Below are 19977 nucleotides of genomic sequence, written 5' to 3' on the forward strand. Positions count from 1 at the left end.
CAGCCCAGTCAACAACAAACAAAAGGGAGTAGTCGACATGGAGGGAGAAATGCCCAGAGAAGCTCAAGAATGCGAACTCCGGCCGATGCCATTTGCCATTTGGACAACCTCAGGGAAAGGTGCCAAATCTGCAGCTCAGGAGGGACCCGAGGAGGGAATGCGAAGGTCTCCGAGGAGCCGAGGGAAGGAAGGGAGGAAGGAATACCGCTCTTACAGGGCAGGATCAGGCTGCACACAGCCTCTGCTGGGAGGAGAGGGAATGTTTGACGGTGTAGCGAGGTGCCTGTGTATGCACACGCACATGGAACAGTGCGTACAGACACACAGACACACAGGCACACACTGCTCGGGTTGGTGCAGAGGAGCTGTGTGAGTGGGTGAGGAGATGTGTGTGTGCCTCGGTGTACACACGCGCGCGGCCGTGTGGGGGTATTTATTCGTGTGCACGCGTGTAACACACGCAGGGAGATGTATGTCTGTGTGCCTCAGTGCGAGAGAGCGACAGGGAGTGAGGAAGAGACACACACACACACACACTCACCCACCGTCAGTATACATCCCACTTTTTGACCTAGGTGTACACGGAACACAAAATAAAAATCATACTGGAGCAGCAAGCAGGCAGCAGAGATTTATCTACATTCACTGCTATCACCAGGGAGATGAATGGGGCCGATCTGAAGCCCTTCACGAGATCCACTATGGGAGTGAAGGAGGAGGAGGGATGCCACACAGACATGCACAAACTTGAAGACAGAGAGATTTGGAAGGTGCTACTTGTGAAACCCAGGTGGCACTCGGAGGGCGAGCGAGGGAAGGAGCCGTGCGGGCGCTGCACGGGGTCCGCAGGGCGCGGGGGCTTCTGGACAAGGGCGTCAAGGGACAGCTGGCTACTTACGGTGTCTGCGCTGCTGAGGATCCTGCAAGGTGTTCTGTTGGCACTGGGCGCTGAGCCAGGGAAGGGCACTGGAGACAAAAGGGAGAGACAAAAAATAAAGTCATACAATGGGAATATTAATTGCCTCTCTTGCGGATTTTACAAAACTCACGAAATGTTTTCTTTTTGCCTGGTGGTTTTTGGTATTTTTTTGTGGATTGGTGCACTTCCCTTCTGCATGGAAAATACTAGCATGGGATCTACAGCCCAGCTACAGGGCTCAGGATTAACAGTGCTGGCATCTTTTGGGCATATTTTTTCTTTTAATGAATGAGCTTTCGCTGTTAATGAGGAATAATCGTTTGGCTAATGAGCTTTGAAACATTAAGAGAAAAGAGGTTTTTTTCCCGTTAATTGCCCTGGTGCGACCGCATGGATGGATTACAAAAGACAGCAGTAGGAACGCAGTACAAAGAGGGGAAATGTCTCCTGGTGTGGGATAAATGCAGAGATGGGTGATACATCCCTGCACCTCTCCTTCCTTCACTCCCTCTTGCTCCCTCTCTGCCAACTGCTATGGGTTTCCATAACTCCGCAATCAAAGTGGATGCTCGGGGAAGATTATTATAGTCAAACAGTGAAGCGTCGGCGGCTAATGTCTCCAGTGTTTAATCATCATACAGTAGAATGGTTTTATGCATATTTCATTTGCATATCATTAAACCACGCTAGCGCGGGACATTCAGAGCTGGAGAGGTACAAAGTTGGGGGGAGAGAGTGGGAGAGCGAGAACGAGACAGAGGGAGGAAGGTCCCTGTGATGCCTATCTTCAAAAGCCAGGGACTTGTTCCATGATCTGTCTTCTACTTTTACTAAAATCATGATGACTTGGAAACCTTTGAAGTTGGATATAACCTTGGATTCTTCTAATTCCAGCAGAGTGATGTATTAGAAAGGGAGAAATGATGCTGCGCTAGACATTTAAAGGAATATAAGCTCCAGTGGAATGGAAATAGGAGCTCTTTGGGGAACGAACTAGCAGAGCCAGCCACAGCTTCAACATCACACTGCTGTGTTCATACTGGTGAAGGATACCAAAGTAATACAAAAGAAATGAAGACAGCATATACATTAAGATGGGGATTATATTTACTCTTTCCCTTTTCATTTTTAAAGGCACAAAGCAGGATGGAACCAGCGGTAATTTACATGCTATTTAGCGAACTGTTGCCTCTTTTTGTGTTTGTTTTTCTTCTCTGTTTTGGAGAGGGGCGTTTTCACCACTGAAGAGATTAATCAATTATTTGGTAGCACAGATCCTTCTCCACTGGCATTGATCAGGAAGAGAAGGTGGTGGCTGCGGGGGGAGGAATACAGTGGGCTCTTTGTAGATCTTATACATGCACAACATATTAATTGGGGTCTTTATAAAGCTCCCTCAATAGACTATTTCTTTCCTGGAGACCAGCAGCTGGTTAGCCACCGTTGGCGACTCTTCAAACATCCCTTTGGCTGGGGGCAGTCCTGCCGCTGTTTGTTGTTGTGCTTTATTTTCTCTCTCCACAGCGGGGGCTGCGGCTGCTCCCACTGCCCGCGCTTCTGTACAGGAGATGGACAGACAGAATCACTACCAAGACAATCTCTTGAGCTGGACGGGGAACTTTGCTTCCAAATGAAATGCTGTTTTATATTTAAATTACCTTCCTTTTTCCTCCCCACTTCTCTTCTCCTCCAGTCTTTGTGTTGGTTATGAATATTCAGATGAGCTGTGATGTGATTACACTGTACAATTACTTGTGTCCATGATAGAGGCAAAGGCACTGTGGAAAGACAGAGCCAGATGAGCTTGGAGCTCATTTGGGGTTTGTTTTCTGTATTTTCCCCCATCTCTGTGGCACTGCGGCACATGCAGATGTCGCTGTTGTTCTTCATAAAGCCCTAATGATATGCAAAAGCATAACGACCCCATTTGGGTTCAGAGCATCAACGAAATATTATTGGGGGGGAAATCCTAACTGAAGGAATGTCCACATAAATTATTTTTATTTAAATCAAGAGGTGGCAGTGAGGCAGAGGAAGTCACATGAATACATGCATAATGTGAGCGCACAGAAAGGTTATCTCCAAGGAGAAGAGGGTTTTGCACTGTGCCTGGGACAAACAGGCTCATTTGGGGAAATCGTTCAGCCCGCCATGTGATTTGCTTATTTATCATCATTCATCCCTCAGCCAGGGCACCTGGCGTGCTCGCTGCTGGAGACCTGGAGTGCTGGGAGCTGCCTGGATGATTCCTAGTTATTCAGAAACACCAAGAAGTGTGCTGTGGAAGGGGGACAGGAGAAAAGGAACCAGAGGGAGAAGCTTTAAGTGCTGCAGCTCAGTGACAAAGGAGGGGCCTGATGACAGCTCAACGATGGAGAGACAAGAGGCCATCCCTGTGCTGGCTGATGCCAGGCTGGCATGCACGCTTCCCAAGGGACAGAGGGCTGACACGGTGGCTGCTGGGTCCCCACCACAGGTCAGTGGGACACGGGGTCTTGGGGCAGAGCAGCTGTGGCCACTGTGCCACCGGGAAGCCTGCTGGGGACAGGGAGTCCAGAGCTGGTCAGATCCACCCTCACCCGTTTTCCTCAGAGCAGTGAATGGTACCTGGATGTAATGAGAACAAAAACGTGTGGGGAACAGGACCCCTTGGTTGCCCTGTTCAGCTGCTTTTCTGGATTGGGACCTGCACCCATATCCGTCAGCAAGGAGTGAACAAAGAGAGGCAGAGTGAGCCAGCAGTCAGCAGCTCATCAGCTGTGACATCAGCTGTGTGACATCAGCTCAGGGATCTGCGCCTCCTATGTTTGCCCTGCACTGATCCTGAAGCTCTGCAGCTTCCTTGCACCCTTGGTGGAGGGCAGGTCTTGGGCTGCAGAAAGACGTGGTGCCAGGGAGCGAGTACTGTTTTCCACTGCTCTCAAAAAGCTGCAGATGGGACCCACTGTAAGAGAATCCTCCTCTGCCCCCGTGCTCTGGGCATGCACAGACCATGCCTGTGGCTCCAGAAAGGCTCCTGAGCAGTCCCCTGGAGGCCAGAGCAGGGTGGCCCCACAGTCCCTAAGGGTGTGCCTCTTGTCACAGGCACAGCAGTGGTGTGAGGGGCTGCCCAAAGGAGGCACGCAGTAACCAGGGGCCTTGGGCAGGCCAGCCTCAAAGGAGCACTGAGACCCCAGACAGGAGGGTTACATCTAGTCTGTGTCTAAGGACCAGTGTGCCGAGGGTGCTGCAGACAGGACAGCAGCTGCTGCCCTGTGCTGTTCAGACTCCTGACCACAGGTCCATCCAGCTGTCACCTCTCTCCATTCCATTCCCTTCCCACATCTCAACAGATGTGTCCCTTCTGCACTCCCTCTTCTGCAAGGGCACCCAGGAGACTGAGAAAAGGCAACAGGCTGCCAGGTCTGATCAAAACCAGGACACCAGGACGGCCTCTGGGCAGCAATTCCAAACCTCAGCTTGCCACTACAAACTACCTGCAAAAATTCCAGACATCAAGGATAACTCAGTGGCAACCTGGCCCAACAGCTGTGTGTGAATGGCCTGCCCATGCCCACGCAGCCTCTCAGGGGCTCAGCTAATGCTTGTTGCCATCCTGGTGAGAAGGAATCTGCAGTCAAACCAGCCCAGACCCAAGTGAGCAGCCCAGAGCTGTCTGTGAGGAACAGAGCAGCCATGATTATGGACAGAATGATCTGAGCAGATCATAGAATCATGCCACAGAATGGTTTGGGACAGAAGGGTCCATAATAAAAATCTAGTTCCACCCCATTGACTGCCCAGCCAATGTCTTCCTGACCCCAGCACTGTGACACTGCTGGTCTGGACACTGCAGAGCACCAGCCCCGATGGTGCCACCTGGCTCTGCCTCGTCCTTCTGGTCTACAGCCTCAACGCAGCTCAGTACCAAGGTGTCCAGACCAAAGAGAGCCTGGGAATATGGAACAACCAAAACCAACAGAAAGCAACTCTACAGAAAGGCCATGCCCCCTCCATGCCCTTGTCATCATTCCAGAATCTGACCCCTTCCCCACCTGGTTTCTGCAGGACAGGATGCCCAATCCTTAATGGTGCCTTGGCATGCCATAAGCCTTAGGGAAGAGACTAAAGGGCAAAGCCTGAGCAGAAACCTGCCCCAAAATGCAGGGTAAGACAAGGACTCACGGACAGGCTGGGAGGCACAAACGTGGTGGTGCAAAGTCACGATCCCTTCCTGTGTTTGTGCTGATGGACAGCCCTTCCTGCCAGCTCCACAGCCCTGTCCACTCTGTCCATAGAGCCTGGTGTTGCCAGGTGCAGCCCATCACCCTAACAGTGGCTGGCTGACAGCCTCAGAGGGTTTTTTGACCCAGACATGGAGCAGGCTGCAGGGCAGATCGATAGCACTAGCCATGGCCTCACTTGGCTGACTCTTCTCCTGCAGTCCTCAAGGTTCCTGCTCCTGTCGGACAGGATCTGGCACTCCAAGGGGAGCCCAAAGGCTGGGGACTGGACAGGGGAGTCCAGCAGCCTGCTGCCTGCTCCTCAGGCAGAGAAACCCCCAGAGAAGGTGGAAGGAAGGGTGGGACCAAACCCACTTGGAGTCGCTCGTTGCACAAGTGCTACCAAAAAGGAGCAGGAAGAAGACTGTGCCCTGTGCTGGGAAAATGAGCATGGAGCATAGTGGGTGAGGCAGAAGAAGTGGGGCATGGTGCTGGCTGCTCCCCCCATGCAGCAGCCAGCACCCCGCTCTGCACAGTGCCCAGCATGCTCAACATGCCACTTCCTACATGCACAGGTGGGAAATACTGCCAGAAATATCACCCCCAGGGTCCAAGACACTCAGATTGCAGCCATTTGGAATGGTCAATTGACCATTTGGAAGTCTCCCCATGGAAACTTGAGGAAAGGGCAGCTCCCAGAGCACTGTAGGAGCCATTGTGTTGTTTGTCAATTCACCAAATGCCCTGGAGAAATTGCTAGTTAGGAAAAGGAAATTCAAGCATGTATAGAATATATTGCTATTCAAAACACCAAAAGAATTGTTTTGCAAATAGTAGCACTGCTGAAGAGGGGAGAGAAGTACATCCGTCATTTGATATTACATATAAGCAGTTTATTAAAGAATTAAATATTTATGGACTATAAAGCAAGCAGGGCAATGAGTTGCAAACAGCTTGCTGAGAAGTATGTTATAAACATTGAGTCTGTCAGGGACTAATAAAGTATGGAGAACACAAATGTTTTATAAAATCACCAGGCCAGTGATGAATCTGCACAGCTGAGATGCTACAGAACCCATGAAGGTTCGTGCTGCACCATGACCCCAGAGCCAGCACAGGAGGGATGGAGTCAGATGGGGCTGTGTGACTGCAGACAGCCAAGCACTAATGGGAATGCACATGAGTCAGTGCTTGGAGAAATTAGATGTTTCATGTTATTCTAAGCACTGATCTATTAATAGGAAGTTCTGGAATTTTCAGAGTTCAAGGCACTTCTCTCTTTAGCTTTTTTATTGCAGCTAATCTTCCATTTACAACAAAATTAAAGTTTGTGATTCAGATTAAGGCCCCTCCCAGCAGAGCCCTTGCCCCCCCTCCCCTTCCCTAAAGAGGCAGTCCCAGGCACCAACTTCCCTGTCCCCAGCAGACCTCTGGAGCACCACTCATGTTTGGAGAGCAGCGGCTCTCTCCACCTCTGCACATTTGCAAGGAACAACTAAGATTTTCAGCGACTGTACAAGAGGAACGGATAGGTGGTGGCAGACCCCAAGGACAGGAATACCTTTCTGTTGGCAACACTGGGGGAAGTGGCAGCTGATGGTAATAATGGGCATTTTTTCCTGCATGGAACAGACAGGTTTCATTTTCCAACAGACATCTGTCACAGCAATTGTGAGGAGATTGCTGTTCTGTTAGGAGTGGAGATGAAAGACTCTCCAGACTACTTTATATTTTTGTGCAGTCAAGCCCAGCCCCAGAAGTGATTTTTAATATAGGGTGGACTAATGCCTTTGATCACATCCAGGCAGATTCCTAATAGCTGTCCCCACAATTTCAAGCCTGGTGAGGTGGATGAAACTCCCAGGGGGTCCAGGCATTCATGACTGTTTGGAATTCAGTCTCTTTGCAAGCTCCAGTCCCCGCTGGTCCCGCTCCTCAGGCTGGGACCAGCACCCTCCCGAGGCAGCAGCCAGAGCTGACACACAGAGGCAGGGTCTGCCCAGGGATGGGGAAGGAGCATGGCTGCTGCCTCCTTCCTGACTCAGGTAAGTCCTTGTGATGTGCCAACGTTAATTAACAGAAGAATCAGCAGGCTAAGAACTGTCTGGGGTTGGTGAAATCAGATTCCATTTAGTAGACAGAGAGAAACCTCCATTTGCCAGCTGCTCTTTCTGCACTCAGACAAGGTGGGAAATTTTCATCCTCTGAGATGTAATTAAGACAGATTTTTTTTTTAAATAATTTGCAGTAATTATTCAAGCTTATTTGCCAGGGAGGGTATATCAGACTAAATTTTGGGTTAAATAGCAACCTTTGTTGTCCTGTGTGGAAATGATTATAGCAAGGTTCAGGTCTCAGCAGACTCAAAGGCTACAGAAGGTGTATGAAAAAACCCAGCCCTATCAAAGGCATAAACCCCATTAGTTCCAGATGGATTGCTTGAGTGGTTTCTCTCTCTCGAGCCCAGAGCCTGTTAGCTTCAGGGGTTTCTACAGGAAAGTGTGGTACCTCCCAGAGAGCATCATAACCAAATTCTGCTGTTTCTGTACTGCTAGAGCTGCTGCTGTCAGCACGAGCCCTGCAAGGATCCCTAAGCACGATCCCAAACCAGGACAGTATCCACTGAGCTTCACTGTTCCTTTCTCCCTATTCTTCCTTCCTCCAGCCCAGCTCTCACCTCTCCCCACACCAGCACACCACGACACTTTGCACCCTCAAATAGGTTTCTATACCCCAGTGATTTTACCAAACATTATTCTCTCCGTCTCCTTCCCTACATCCTAAAATGATGGAGCACAGTGCCAGGTACTGGGGTTACCAGGGGGGTGCCTGCATTGCACTGAGCTCTCTGCAGGACACGCAGCCCAGCTCTTGGCCTGCCCCCATCACTGCTCTTGCAGATTCTGGTGCTGTGCCCATCTCCTTTCAGCTCAGCCCCTGAGGACCATCAGGACACTTCAGTTCATGGCACAGCTCACCGACCCCACATTTGGCACACGTTTCAGGTTACTATTTACCCTGTGGTCCTTTGCTCCTTCAGTGTTTTCCCTCATCTCCAGGCACCCTCCTGCAGTCACACCTCCTGATATCCCTCTTCACTCCCTCCCTCCCACCTCGGTGTTTTGGTGGGTTTTTGACTTGCTAGAACTTGAAGTTCCTTCTCCCTTGTCTGTCACAGAGCCAGTTCAACGCTGCCATCCATTTCTGATGTTGACACCTTAGCCAGCCTCATTCCTGGAGCCACTCTGGGTGCAGCTGTGGCTCTCCCTGCTCCCTGGTGTGGGTGCAGGACCCCACCCTATTTTTGGACCAGGATGGACATGTCACCAACCCTCATCTGTACTCTTTCCTCCCAGTCCCATCCCACTGGAGGCCTCGCTGGCACCTGCTTGAACTGCTGCAAAGTCAGCAGTTTCCCAGCCCCTTACCTTCTTTGTGAGGACATGGAGAACAAGGAAGAGACAAACTGCTCAGAGAGAATGCTGCAGGATGAGAATTATCAGCACATTTTATTGGCATATTCCCAGCAGCTAGCATTATGACCTGCAGGGTGGAGGTGAGGAGTTCCAGTATGAGTATGGATTAAATACCTGTGTGCCCAAGCAAGCATCAGACTCACAGGCCGAACCATAAAGAGGAGATATTTAAAGGTGTGCTTGCTGTTCCCCTGTAAGCACTTTGCAGATCTCTCTATGGTGCCAACATTTGTCAGGCAGATAACGTGAATCACTCAGGCCAGGAAACCCCAGGAGAAAGGTAATGGCAAACTGTGACACACAGCTCTGTGTGAGCCCAGTGGTTTCAGTCAGCACCAAGGGAACTGACTGTCCTCTCAGGCATTCAGGGGATCCCTTCTGAGCTATAGCAAACTTCCCAAGCACATCTTCCCTGGCCACATGTGTGTGCAGAGCCTGTTTGTTGTCCATGGCTGGAGCCAAACTTTGTGAATGGAGAATGAACTGTTCAGGCTCAGAGAGCAGTGCTCCAGGGTGGTAGTGATGTAGGGTGGAGTTGCTCCAGGGGTGTGGGGTACAATGTGCCTCTGAATGCGATAACTCTCCTTTATGCTGCCATGACACACTCATCTCCAGCAGCAGAAAGTGCACATTTCAAAAGCCACACAGATCAGCTGGATCACATTCCGAGGAGAACTGGTGTTTTGTGTCCTGTATCTTGCACACCTGACTCAGAACGGGAACATATTTCAGCAAGCAACAGATTATCCCAAGCACATTGTCCCCACGGAGCGGTTCTGAGCATGCCTCAGACAAAGGCAATGCTGTGTCCATCCCAGAGATGCAGGTTTTAAATACACTAAATATACACATGTGTATCATATATTTTGTAATAGATGCGCCCTATGTGTATTAAGATGGGTTTATTTTACTTAATGGTCTCCTTTAAGGAATATTTGTCATCTTGGCAGGCTGTGAGCAAGGCTGCAGCTGAACACACTCCTCCTGCCCGCCCAGCCAGCCCTGGGCTGTTGGTTCAGAGCCTGGCAGGTGTCCCCCAGGGCACGTGGGAGCTGTGTTGGCTAACAGGACGTGTGGCTGTCACAGCACGAGCCTTCAGCACCACAAAGAGCTCGGAACCCACCCTGCCACCGCTCCACCCCAGAGCAGTGGGAGCTGAGCACCCTGCAAAGCTGTCATGCAGTGTCTTACCATGTTTGACCTAATGTGCTGGAAAACTTCCAAGGAGGAGGATGAGGAGGATGTCTTCTCACCTCCCATGGGATGTTACCCCACATCAGCACCCAGACTGCCTCTGCTTTGGCTCTGATGCCAGCACAAGGGAGGTGCAGGAACAAAGCTGAGAAGGGAGGAACACTGGATCACTCCCTTTTAGCATGGTCAGTTATTTAGGTTTAAACAGCTCCAGAAACCCCACCCCTGATTTCTAAGGAGAGGGTCTGCAGCAAAGACCAGCAGTATTTAAACATTTGCATTGTGAGGACAGAAATGAGAGAACTTGAGAAACCCACAACGACTTCCCTGGTCAGTCCCTGGACAGCATCACTGCAGAGGCACTTGTGCTGAAGGATGTCAGATAGTCATGTTTGCTTTTTAAATGAGAGAATTAGAATGGACATTTGGCAGTGGACCTTGCCTGCAGAGGAATATTTCTGCATCTTGTGTAAAAGATCATGATTAAGTCAACACCTGATTTATCCCAATCTCTTTTCCCCTCTATTCCTGTTCTCTCAGAGCACCCATATCTGCTGACCTCTCCAAACACTTTGGGCAGGGGCAGCTGTGCCTGGAGCCAGAGCTGGGGAGGGGAAGGGTGCACATGCAAGGGGATCCTTGGATGACAGAGCCTTGGACCCTCAGCATGACAGAAAAGGGTTTTGCAGGCCTTCCAACAGACATAACACAATAAACATCCCCAAACTTGTCTGCTACAACAAAACAGTTTTATTACAGAAAAGCTTCCAAATTGAAAATGATAAATGTGCTTTTAGGAGCCTGTGGAGATGGATCACCTGTACTCACAGATGGAAGAGAGGTGATTTTAGAAGCTACTGTTAGAATGTGCTCTCTCCTCCTCCCTTTTCAACCAAGGAAAATCATAAGAAAGAGGGGCAGAAGGAAAACAATTCCACAGGAATTCCACAGCTTTGCTGTCCTGACAGCATCTTACCAAAATTATGTTACTGTTTACCATTCCATTGTTTATCCTTGTCACTGTGGGTTTAGGGTTTTTTCTGTCCATGTTTATTCATGAAATACTAGCAAAAGAACATGATTGTTTGTGTCTCGCCATACAGGGATCTAAATAGTGATCAGATATTGACAGAATTTACATCCAATGCCATGGGCCACACAACCCCCATGCACTTGGGGTAAAACATACAGATCACAGACTCCCAGCACTGCTTGGGCTGGCAGGAACCTTCAGAGGTCCCACTCTGACATGAGCAGAGCAAGGAGGGACTGAAGTTGGCCTTTTCCTGTCATTTTGCAAAAAGGTGTTTCTGAGCTCCCGGAAAACAGGTGATACAACACAAACAGTTACACTGAGCACTTACAGACAGATTGACCAGAGCACTTTCAAAAGAACCCAGGCAGTCCACAGACTGGAGGGTCCAGGCTGCTGATCTAACCTAGTGGCTATTTAAGCCAGAAAGTCTTAAACACAGGAAACAAACTATTCCTTTTTCCCATCTCCTTTAAAATGTGGAGATGCAGCAGCATCTCCACATTTTAAAGCTGTTGTCATATCAGCCTCCTGTGCTGTTATCATAAAATTTGTACCTAGAACACAGAAGACAGGACAGACTAGAGCTGGAATGCTGCCTCTGTGCTTTTGCTGACTCATCTGTTCAGAAGTCTGAGCAACCATTCTAGAAGCAATGTCACATTAGCACCAAAAGCTTCCCAAAGCTGATTCCCAGCCTACACTTAACTTCATAAATAAATGTAGAGAATCAAGTTGTTATCTTCTTATCAAACACCACACAGGACTGGCCCAAAATAGTACTTTCCCCTAGCAAAGGGTTCCCACTGGTTCATTGTTCATTCATTCCTGCAGGAATAATCCATTCTGTTTGTATGAGTGTGCAGGAATGGCTTGAGGGGTGAGATGGATTCCTAAAGTGCCCAGTCCTGTGTGATTCATATCAGTGCTCTTGAGAAGGAACAGGTCAGGTGCTAATCCTCTCTGTTTTGTCTGCCACAAGAAGCAGCATTTGACACGTCAAGGGTTTGCACTGAATTTCTGCAGCAGATGTGCAGCCACCTGCAGCAGCACATGAGCTGTGCACACCTGAGAGCCCAGCCAGAGCACCACGTCAGACATGCCATCAGCCTGCCTGCCTCTGGCATGAAATCCACCCATCTCCACTGATCACTGTTTAATTCAAAGGGTGTTTTAAAGGATGGGATTTTAATGAGCACACAGCTCAGACCAGGAATACTGTATTTCTTTCTCCTGAGTGATGAAGTGAGCACTTGGACTCTTTGCATTGATTTCTAATCTGCTATTTCATACTCTGAGAGTGAGTCCTGGAAACCACATTCTCTCAGCTGCTCTTTGAGGGTTTCTGTAAGTAAGAGCAGCTGAGGCTGGTCAGGCCGAAAGGGAGGACCCAAACATCAGAGTTCCAAATTTTACTCAGCCCACAGCTCTTCAACCTGGCCAACCAGAGTAATAAAAATAACAAGAACAATAATAATCATATTAGTAATGAGAGAAGACATGCAGGCTTTGAAGCAAAGGAGCTCAAAGTGGAGCTCTGCTCCTTGGGGTGTAGGTAAGTTCCACCTTCCCAGGGCAGGCAAAATGTTTGGAAGACAGGAAGTTAAAAGCACGTAGATCTACTAACCAGAAAGGCAAAGGCACACACTGACCCACCCTCAGATCCACTCCTGAGCACACCTGGCTTTTGTCCATCCCTGCATGCACCAGAGCCGTGGCTGGGCAGGAGCCTATTCTTGGTTCCCAAGAGCCTGACCCACAGGAGAGCCCCCAGCAGTCACCCTTCTTTCCCCAGACAGCACGGGGATTGCACTACTTTCCCATTAAACCTGGGCTGGGTTTCTGACAAGGAACACCTATAATTAAAGTGACAAAAATCTTCTTTCCAGATGCAGAGGAGACCTTTATTATTTGTTACTATAAGGCAAAGGCTTATATTTTTTTTTCATTGCAGTCACTTTTGTTTCAGAGCTCACAAAACACACCCTCCTCCCCTTAAACACACAGCACTGGGGATTTAATTCCTGTACATCCTGACAAACTGCATCCACAGATGTTGATGCCTACTGCAGGCATCAACATCAGTGGGATTCTGTTTGGGTCCTCTGACCAGGTCTCAGCCACCCTCACACCGCCCACTACTGTAATTTCTGTGGAGCCAGAAATATTCTTTAGACTCATCGGCTGCTGTGAAGCCAGAGCTGTAAAGTCAGATCTTTTCCTCCTTTAAATGTGACTGGCTATTTACTCCCTAACAATTCTGCTTCAGAGCTGATTTAGCATTTTTATTGGAATGTGAAAGCTCTTAAAAGAAGAAAAAAATCTAATCAGGCAGAAGAGATAGAAAACTTGCTGAATTTTTTCTCCCCCCTTTGCACCCCTTCAATCCTATCAAAAGCACATCTTCCATTCATTGCTTCCCCATGTCATTATGACAAGCGGCTACAAATCAATAGCGGCAGCAGAGGCAGCCCCGGCCCGCGCGCCGTGATAAAGATTCACTCTCAACCCCGATTTGCTAATAGCACATAATAGCAGCCATTGGCGCCCCGCATTAAATCATACATTTCACTCCGCGTTTATTATGGGATTTTTAAAACTCCTCACCAAATTGGATTTTCTCGACGGTCTCTAATTTCCACATTTATCATTTAACATTAAACTCCTCTGTGGGGAGGGGGTTGGGACGTGGGGAAGGAAAAGAGGAGCCATGCAATTCTGTATTTTCCTCTTTCTTTTTTATGAAAACCCATAAATAATCCCAGGTATAGGTGCCATCAGCCCTGAAGTTTTATATATATAAAATACCAGAATTTAGGATAGAATAGCTTTGGGCCTCAGCTTACCTTCATGCAGCCCTGATAAAGAAGAGAAAATTAAAGAGAGAGCCATAAGGAAACAGATTTTAAATAACAAATCCAATAAACAAAATAGTCAACAAAGTGAGTGGGTATGAAAAGCACTAGGGAAAATGTCTGTGAATTTCCTCATTTGAAAGAGCTAGTAGCAAGGAAAGATGGACCAAAAAAAAATTTTAACCCCAACAAAACTTACACAAATAAAACCTTTTTGTCTCTTTTTAGTTCATAGAAAATTAATTTAGCAAATGAAGACTTAACACCAGAGGAGCTGTGCTGAGGCAGAGAACAAGAATCCTGCAATTCTGGGTGACCAGAGGACTGCATCAGAGGACGAGTGACCAGGGAACTCTCCCCAGTCCACCTCAGCATCAGACACTCGTTCAGAGCACACACGTGACTGTCCCTGCTCTTACACCAAGCAGAGCCTCTCAGCTCATGAGTGTCAAGGCCCAGATCCTTCATCACCTTGGCCTGGAAAGAAGCATCCCAGTCCCAGGCTACTGGAAGCACTCTCCATTCAGACACGAATTTGATTCTGGCATGAACAAAGGCCATGATTCCTGAAACAGGAGGTGATGTGATAAAGGCATGGGGAATTAGGCTTTCAGTGTTCATGATTTCCAGCCATGAGACATGAACTCCATCAGCCTCTGTCCAACACCCAGTTAGTACAATCACGTCAATTCACAAACTACTGAGCAGTTTAGCGAGGACTCTGCTTAAAAGTGCTAGGAGATTTTTGTTCTGGTATATTTTGGTTTCAGTAAAGAGCTCTTAGAGATAAAATTCCTCAGTTCAGCTGCTGAGTCAACCACATCACAGGCCACACTCCAACAGCTCTGGGCCTTTTGCAGCTGCATCAACGTTGTTCTGAATCCAGATGAATGCTGGAGCAGCAACTCTAATTATCTTCTCTTAAACTTACAGCAAACGTCACAACATTCCAGATCCTCTCTTTTGAACTGTTACCTGATCCCCTGAGCATTGACAGCAGTAGCAAAGGCTGGCAGGTGTAACTGCTCCTTGGAATCAGTGACCTCTCACAGAGCCATCGACCATCCCAGCACGGTTTTTCCTTCCTTGGAATGCCTGGTAACTTTCAGGGAATACAATTGCTACAGTTATTGAACCTGAGCTTTGGCTGCTGTCAATGTAATGAGTCTCAGACTGAGCTCTGATGCCTTCACGGGAAGCAATGTGTGTCCTCCTATCTACAGCCAGAACATGAACTTGGCCAGTGCAAAACTGAACCACCCTTTACTTACTAGGGACATCTGTTCAAAATTAGAACATCAACAATCTAGCAACACAGCAGCGGGAAAGAATGTCATACTTTAGGGCATCCCACACAGCAAAGGACAGACTCCACAAACATTTGCTGCACAGCAAGTTTAAGGATGTGCTGGGTCCCATTTCCTGTTTTTCCCTACTTTTTCTGTGGCATTGCCAATTCAGTTTGAGGCTTCCTGCTACTATTTCCTAGTTCTTAGTTTCATACCTGCATTCAGACAGGGGAGCAGTCCCTAGGTGCTGGTGAATACACACTTTCCAATGCTTCCTACTGTTCCTTACAGCTCCAAAATCCAAAACATCCTGTGGTTTATTGATCCACCTAACCACACTTTGCCACGAATCTTTGCATTCTTCCTTACTCATGCATCAGAGTGGAAAGTGTGTGACACATCACTTTCCAACTGACCTGAAGGGTTTTCTCACCATGCAGTCACAATTCCCTGACAGCCACTCCCTCTCCTTCAGCTGCATCTGACAGAAAAATACCCAGTATTACCTGAGTAATTCTGCAGTTCTTGAGCAGAATGTGTAGGCCCTGGCACAGGGTGCCCAGAGCAGCTGTGGCTGCCCCATCCCTGGAAGTGTCCCTTTCAGAACAAATGGACAAGAGGACAGAACATACCAGTTGTTTTATGTTTCCATTTTCCTACCTTATTGAGAACACACTGAAAAGTTTCTCCTTACATCTTGTTAAGAGACAAATTGTGAATCAAGCCAAGCCTAGCCAGGTGTTCACATCCACCAGTACTGACAGGATCTGCCCCAGTGTGTCTGCCCCAGGCTGGAGCCTGGGGGCTCCTCAGCACAGAGCTCCTTCTCACACAGGGAGCCTAGCACTGTCACCTTGGTGAATTCTGATCTCTTTCCAAGAGTGATCTCCAGCGCTGAAGTTAAGCCTGTGAGCACTCGGCCGCAGAGAGGATAAAGGAATGCTGTGGGACCAGGACAGGGTGGCACTCATGCTGACACACCCGGGCTCCAGCCACGCCAGGATTTAGACACAGGGCGCTCTCAGCATCATGGCCTCAGCATTATAATTTGTTTCTTTCATTCTGTCAGTGCTCACACTTGTTGACCTTTCAATCACTGTTACCCTCTCTATCCTCATCATGGCTTTCAGGGAGGACAGCAGGTTTATTACAGGGCAATTGGGAGTGTTCTCAGCAGAGTCATTTGTCCAAGGGTAGTTCCTGCATCACTGTTCCTGATCAAACGGGATCAGAGAGCTAGGACTCGGGTTAAGTGGCCTTCCTGCTCCTGGAATGCTGAGGGCCAAAGAGAGGCACATTAGCAGAGCTATGAACGAATGTCAGCAAATGGGCAGCAGCACAGCTCTGTGCACCATGGGCTGCACTGCTAAACACAGTTATACTGAAATGTGAAAAGCTAAAGCACTGTTTGTGTTTTCTGAGGAGGGTGAGAAGGCAAATGGTATAAGGAACAGTGCTAAAATGGGTGAGGGTCTGCCCAAGGGGGAGATACAGCAGGACAGGATTTTATATTGAAAAACTTCCACCTTCCTAATAAAGGGGAATTTTTCAGTACTATCCAGTCCTGAAGTTCTAGCACTGGAAGGCATCAGTTCCATCCTTCAAACCAAAGCTGCAGAGACCTCAAACAGCTTAAGACAGGTTTGATTTAAACCCATTCAGATCTGCTTCTGGCCAGTGCAAAACACAGTCTCTAGCTAGAAGAGTTTTGGGGTTTTTTGGTTTTAGTTATGTGAAGACGTGCCAGGCACTAAAGCTAGCCTGCATTTCCACATGATACATAGCAAACTACCAGCCAAGGTCTCTTCCAAAAACTGTCTCGGTGTTAATGCTGCTCCCACAGCCAGCCCTGCCCAGCAGGCAGTCACCCTCTCTGACACTGCAGGAAGGCTTTCAGGCACCCCGAGAGCAGCAGGGCTGCCCAGTCTCCTGCAAGGTCCTGCCAGGGGTGCCCAGGAGCTGCTCTCACTCTGTAGGAACACACTGATAGAAATGGGGACCTGCACCTTTAAAGTTCCTCGCATTAAATCAGTGATGCAGAGCAGCAATAATATCAAGCTATTCTGCCAACATGAGTCCTGGAGATACAGACCCAAACCAGCAAAGCTGATTAGTAGTGTGGGAGCTCCTTGCATGCTCCTCCAAAACACAATTAAAAGAGTTTTATTCTGAGTAACAAGAGGGTTAGAGGGTCACAAGAGTTTCCATTTCAAAAGGCAGCAGGATACAAGCTAGCAGGAAGAGCAAAGCAAATTGCCCAGATTTTGTGCTAGAAATACGTGGGTATTTAAGCTGCTGGGCTTCAATTTCTCACCAAAATTTTATCCCATCTTTCCTAAGCAAAATAGGAAAATCAGTACAAAGACAAACCTTTTCAATATTGTGATGGCAATAACCCTGCTTCCACCTGCAGCAAGCACAGGTCCTTTCACCTTTCTTCAACTGTGGGCTTACATCAAGTCTTACAAAGAACCAATAAAAATCCTTTTCACTTTCTCCATTTTAAAGTTTATTAAAACAGAAAAAAAGGAGATTTAAAAATTGTAGAGCAACCTCCAGCAAACAGTCTCTTATCCAGCACTGGCTTAAGGTGCTAAAAATGCAGTCTCCCAAAAATACAGCAATATTGTCCAGTGTCTGGCAGTCTGCAGTTCACCTTGTTCCATGGCTCTTTCCGTGGCCCAGGCTGGTTGCAGTCAGCTGCCTTCCTGCAGGCTCCGTGGAAGATGGCTTTTAGGAGATCTTCTACCTACATATTTTAACTGAATCAATGTGCAGCATTTCTATGAAATGGATGCTGCAGAGATGACAAAAACTGTCTAGATTTCCTTGGCTAGAGCCTAGAGGAGCAGAGCTGTTGGATTTCACAGAAGCCAGCCAATGCCAAATAATTTAAAAAAAAAAAAAATCTTAAACATCAGTGAAAGCGGTGTGGAAGGTGACTTCATTTAAATCTGAATGGTGGACAGATCTTGCATTGTTGACCTGATTTGGGATTTCCAGAAGTTACTTGGCTTTCCTCAGGTCAGTGTGACCTTGTCACCAGCTGTCTGAGGACACGGGGAAGGGGAGATCTTTCCTCAAATGCTGCCAAAGCAGCAGTCTGCTCACTCACTCCAGGCTTTTCTGCCAACATACAGGTAGCAGCAGAGAACTGATTTATTCCATAGGTTCTCTAGATACACCTCTAGATACACAACTGAATGAATCAGTTTCCAAATATTTGTTGTATTACGGGAACCCAGAGAAATATTATTTTTATATTTTAAAACAATTTAAAATTCTAAGATGAAGATTACAGGTTTGTGAGAAAAAAAGACAAACTGCATTGGAATCTTACATTCAGGCTTTTCTGTTCATTCCCTCTCCTGACCCCACATGCCACAGAAAAGCTTTAGGAGCACAACTTGAAGGATGCTCATGTGCTTTTGTAGTCAGTAAAAATAGTTTTGTACATAATTAAGCCTTTTCTGCTTTATGAAAAGCCTTTTCCTTCATAAAGGAAATATAGCCTAGGTAATAATAATCAGACCTGTCCACGGAAAAAAAGGGGACAAGTATTACAATGGCTGTAGAAAATCCTGCCTATCTCCAGACTAGGAACAATAGGACAATTCAGTGTCAGGCACTGCTGAATTTTCTAATCAGATAAAACCTTATGCAGTTGTTACATCATTGCAATCCATTCATTTAGTAGCAGGAAGGTGAAACCTGGGATATGTTTGCTTAGAAAAAAGAGGTTTTATTTTTCCTTTTTATGACAACATTAAAGAATTGTCTTTATTCCTAAACTCCTCAATCTACATACACACTCAAAACTACAAATGACTAATTCTATATACTTGCATAAATAATATTATATAGAAGGCATCTTATTGCTTTCTATATTGTATAAATTTAATGTATATTATTCTATCGCAGAAATTTATATATTGAGTAATTTTTATACCACAGCATTATCTGATCCTCTGCTGTTTAGGATTAGCACTGCAAATATTCTAAAAGCCAAGCTGAAGTTGTTAGTGAGAGTACAGTGTCCTTACACTAGGTTTATAAGCAAATGTTAATAAACTGAACACATCAATGCAGCATTAATTGTTCACCTCACTGTGCACAGATTCATATACTCTTGTTCCTGCAGTCAGGAACAGTTCCCTCCCTGAATTTGGGTCTCAGGTCCAAATGCCCATCTGGTTTTTGAGAAAACAAGAGAATTTTAACTGGGCTTCAGAACTCCCGTTTTTGTCTGTACTATGGTGAGATATTAGTGGTGGTGAGACTGCAAGCCCTGTATTACTGTTAATGCTCCCATTACATTCTGAGCTGGTGACTGGGGACAGGGTGAGTGATGGATCTCCTGCCCAAGCCTCCAAACAGACTTTTCCCCTCTCTTGCACACAACTGTGCCCACGTCTGCTCTCTGCAGAACCACCTCCCCCTCCTGAATCTAGCTTTTAGACATTTCTGCAATGTGCTTCAGGGCAGTTTTTACTGCTCTGTAAAACCCTGGTTCAAGGAACATCTCACATTCCCAGTGACTGGGGGATGCTGACTCAGAGAAAACCAGGAGTGTTTGCCACAATGTAATTCTGTGTGGAGAATACTGCTTGGCCTAAATACTATTTTTGTGTACATTAAATGTATTATTTTACATATGTTGTTAAATATCCTTCATGTAATTCTCCAAATGCAGAAGACATAAACCTACGTGCTGTTCTTTAAAGAACTGGCCTCCTAAAGCAAAGTTCCACGTCAGTAACACCTGTGAGCCTGTATGCACACTACAGAACTGTGGCATTCTCAGCTGAGGCTGCAAACCCCCATCGCCGTGTCCTTCTCCTGAGTCTCTCAGCCCACCAAACCAAACCCACATATTCTGTGCTTCCCAGTGCCAGACTGCCACACGCAGTGCCAGAGCACAGCTGAGCTCCGGCCTCAGCCTTTGTTCCCGATTTCCCGGAATTCCTCAGCCCCAGTGAGATGACCCAGGGCTTTTGTACTTCATTTCA

The 19977-nt window shown here is 47.4% G+C and overlaps 2 long non-coding RNA genes across 5 annotated transcripts in view; both read right to left on the reverse strand.

Annotated features, from left to right (window-relative positions):
• LOC135279130 (uncharacterized) overlaps positions 1 to 19977 on the reverse strand; it is a 74434-nt gene that overhangs the window by 25327 nt on the left and 29130 nt on the right. For 2 of the 4 annotated variants that reach the window (XR_010346452.1, XR_010346450.1), the window contains exons 1-2: positions 1050 to 1184; positions 899 to 966 (exon numbers count right to left, since the gene is read on the reverse strand). This is a non-coding gene — a long non-coding RNA (uncharacterized LOC135279130). Of the gene's footprint in view, positions 1 to 898; positions 967 to 1049; positions 1282 to 19977 lie in introns of those variants that run through there. The other 2 variants (XR_010346453.1, XR_010346451.1) reach the window with 2 other exon arrangements.
• LOC135279136 (uncharacterized) lies at positions 2005 to 3623 on the reverse strand. Its single transcript, XR_010346461.1, has 2 exons — positions 3527 to 3623; positions 2005 to 2697 (listed from the first exon to the last, which is right to left on the reverse strand). It is a non-coding gene; the product is annotated as an uncharacterized LOC135279136 (long non-coding RNA).

The sequence above is a fragment of the Passer domesticus genome, chromosome 12 (assembly GCF_036417665.1).
Source record: "Passer domesticus isolate bPasDom1 chromosome 12, bPasDom1.hap1, whole genome shotgun sequence".
Classification (NCBI taxonomy): Eukaryota; Metazoa; Chordata; class Aves; order Passeriformes; family Passeridae; genus Passer; species Passer domesticus.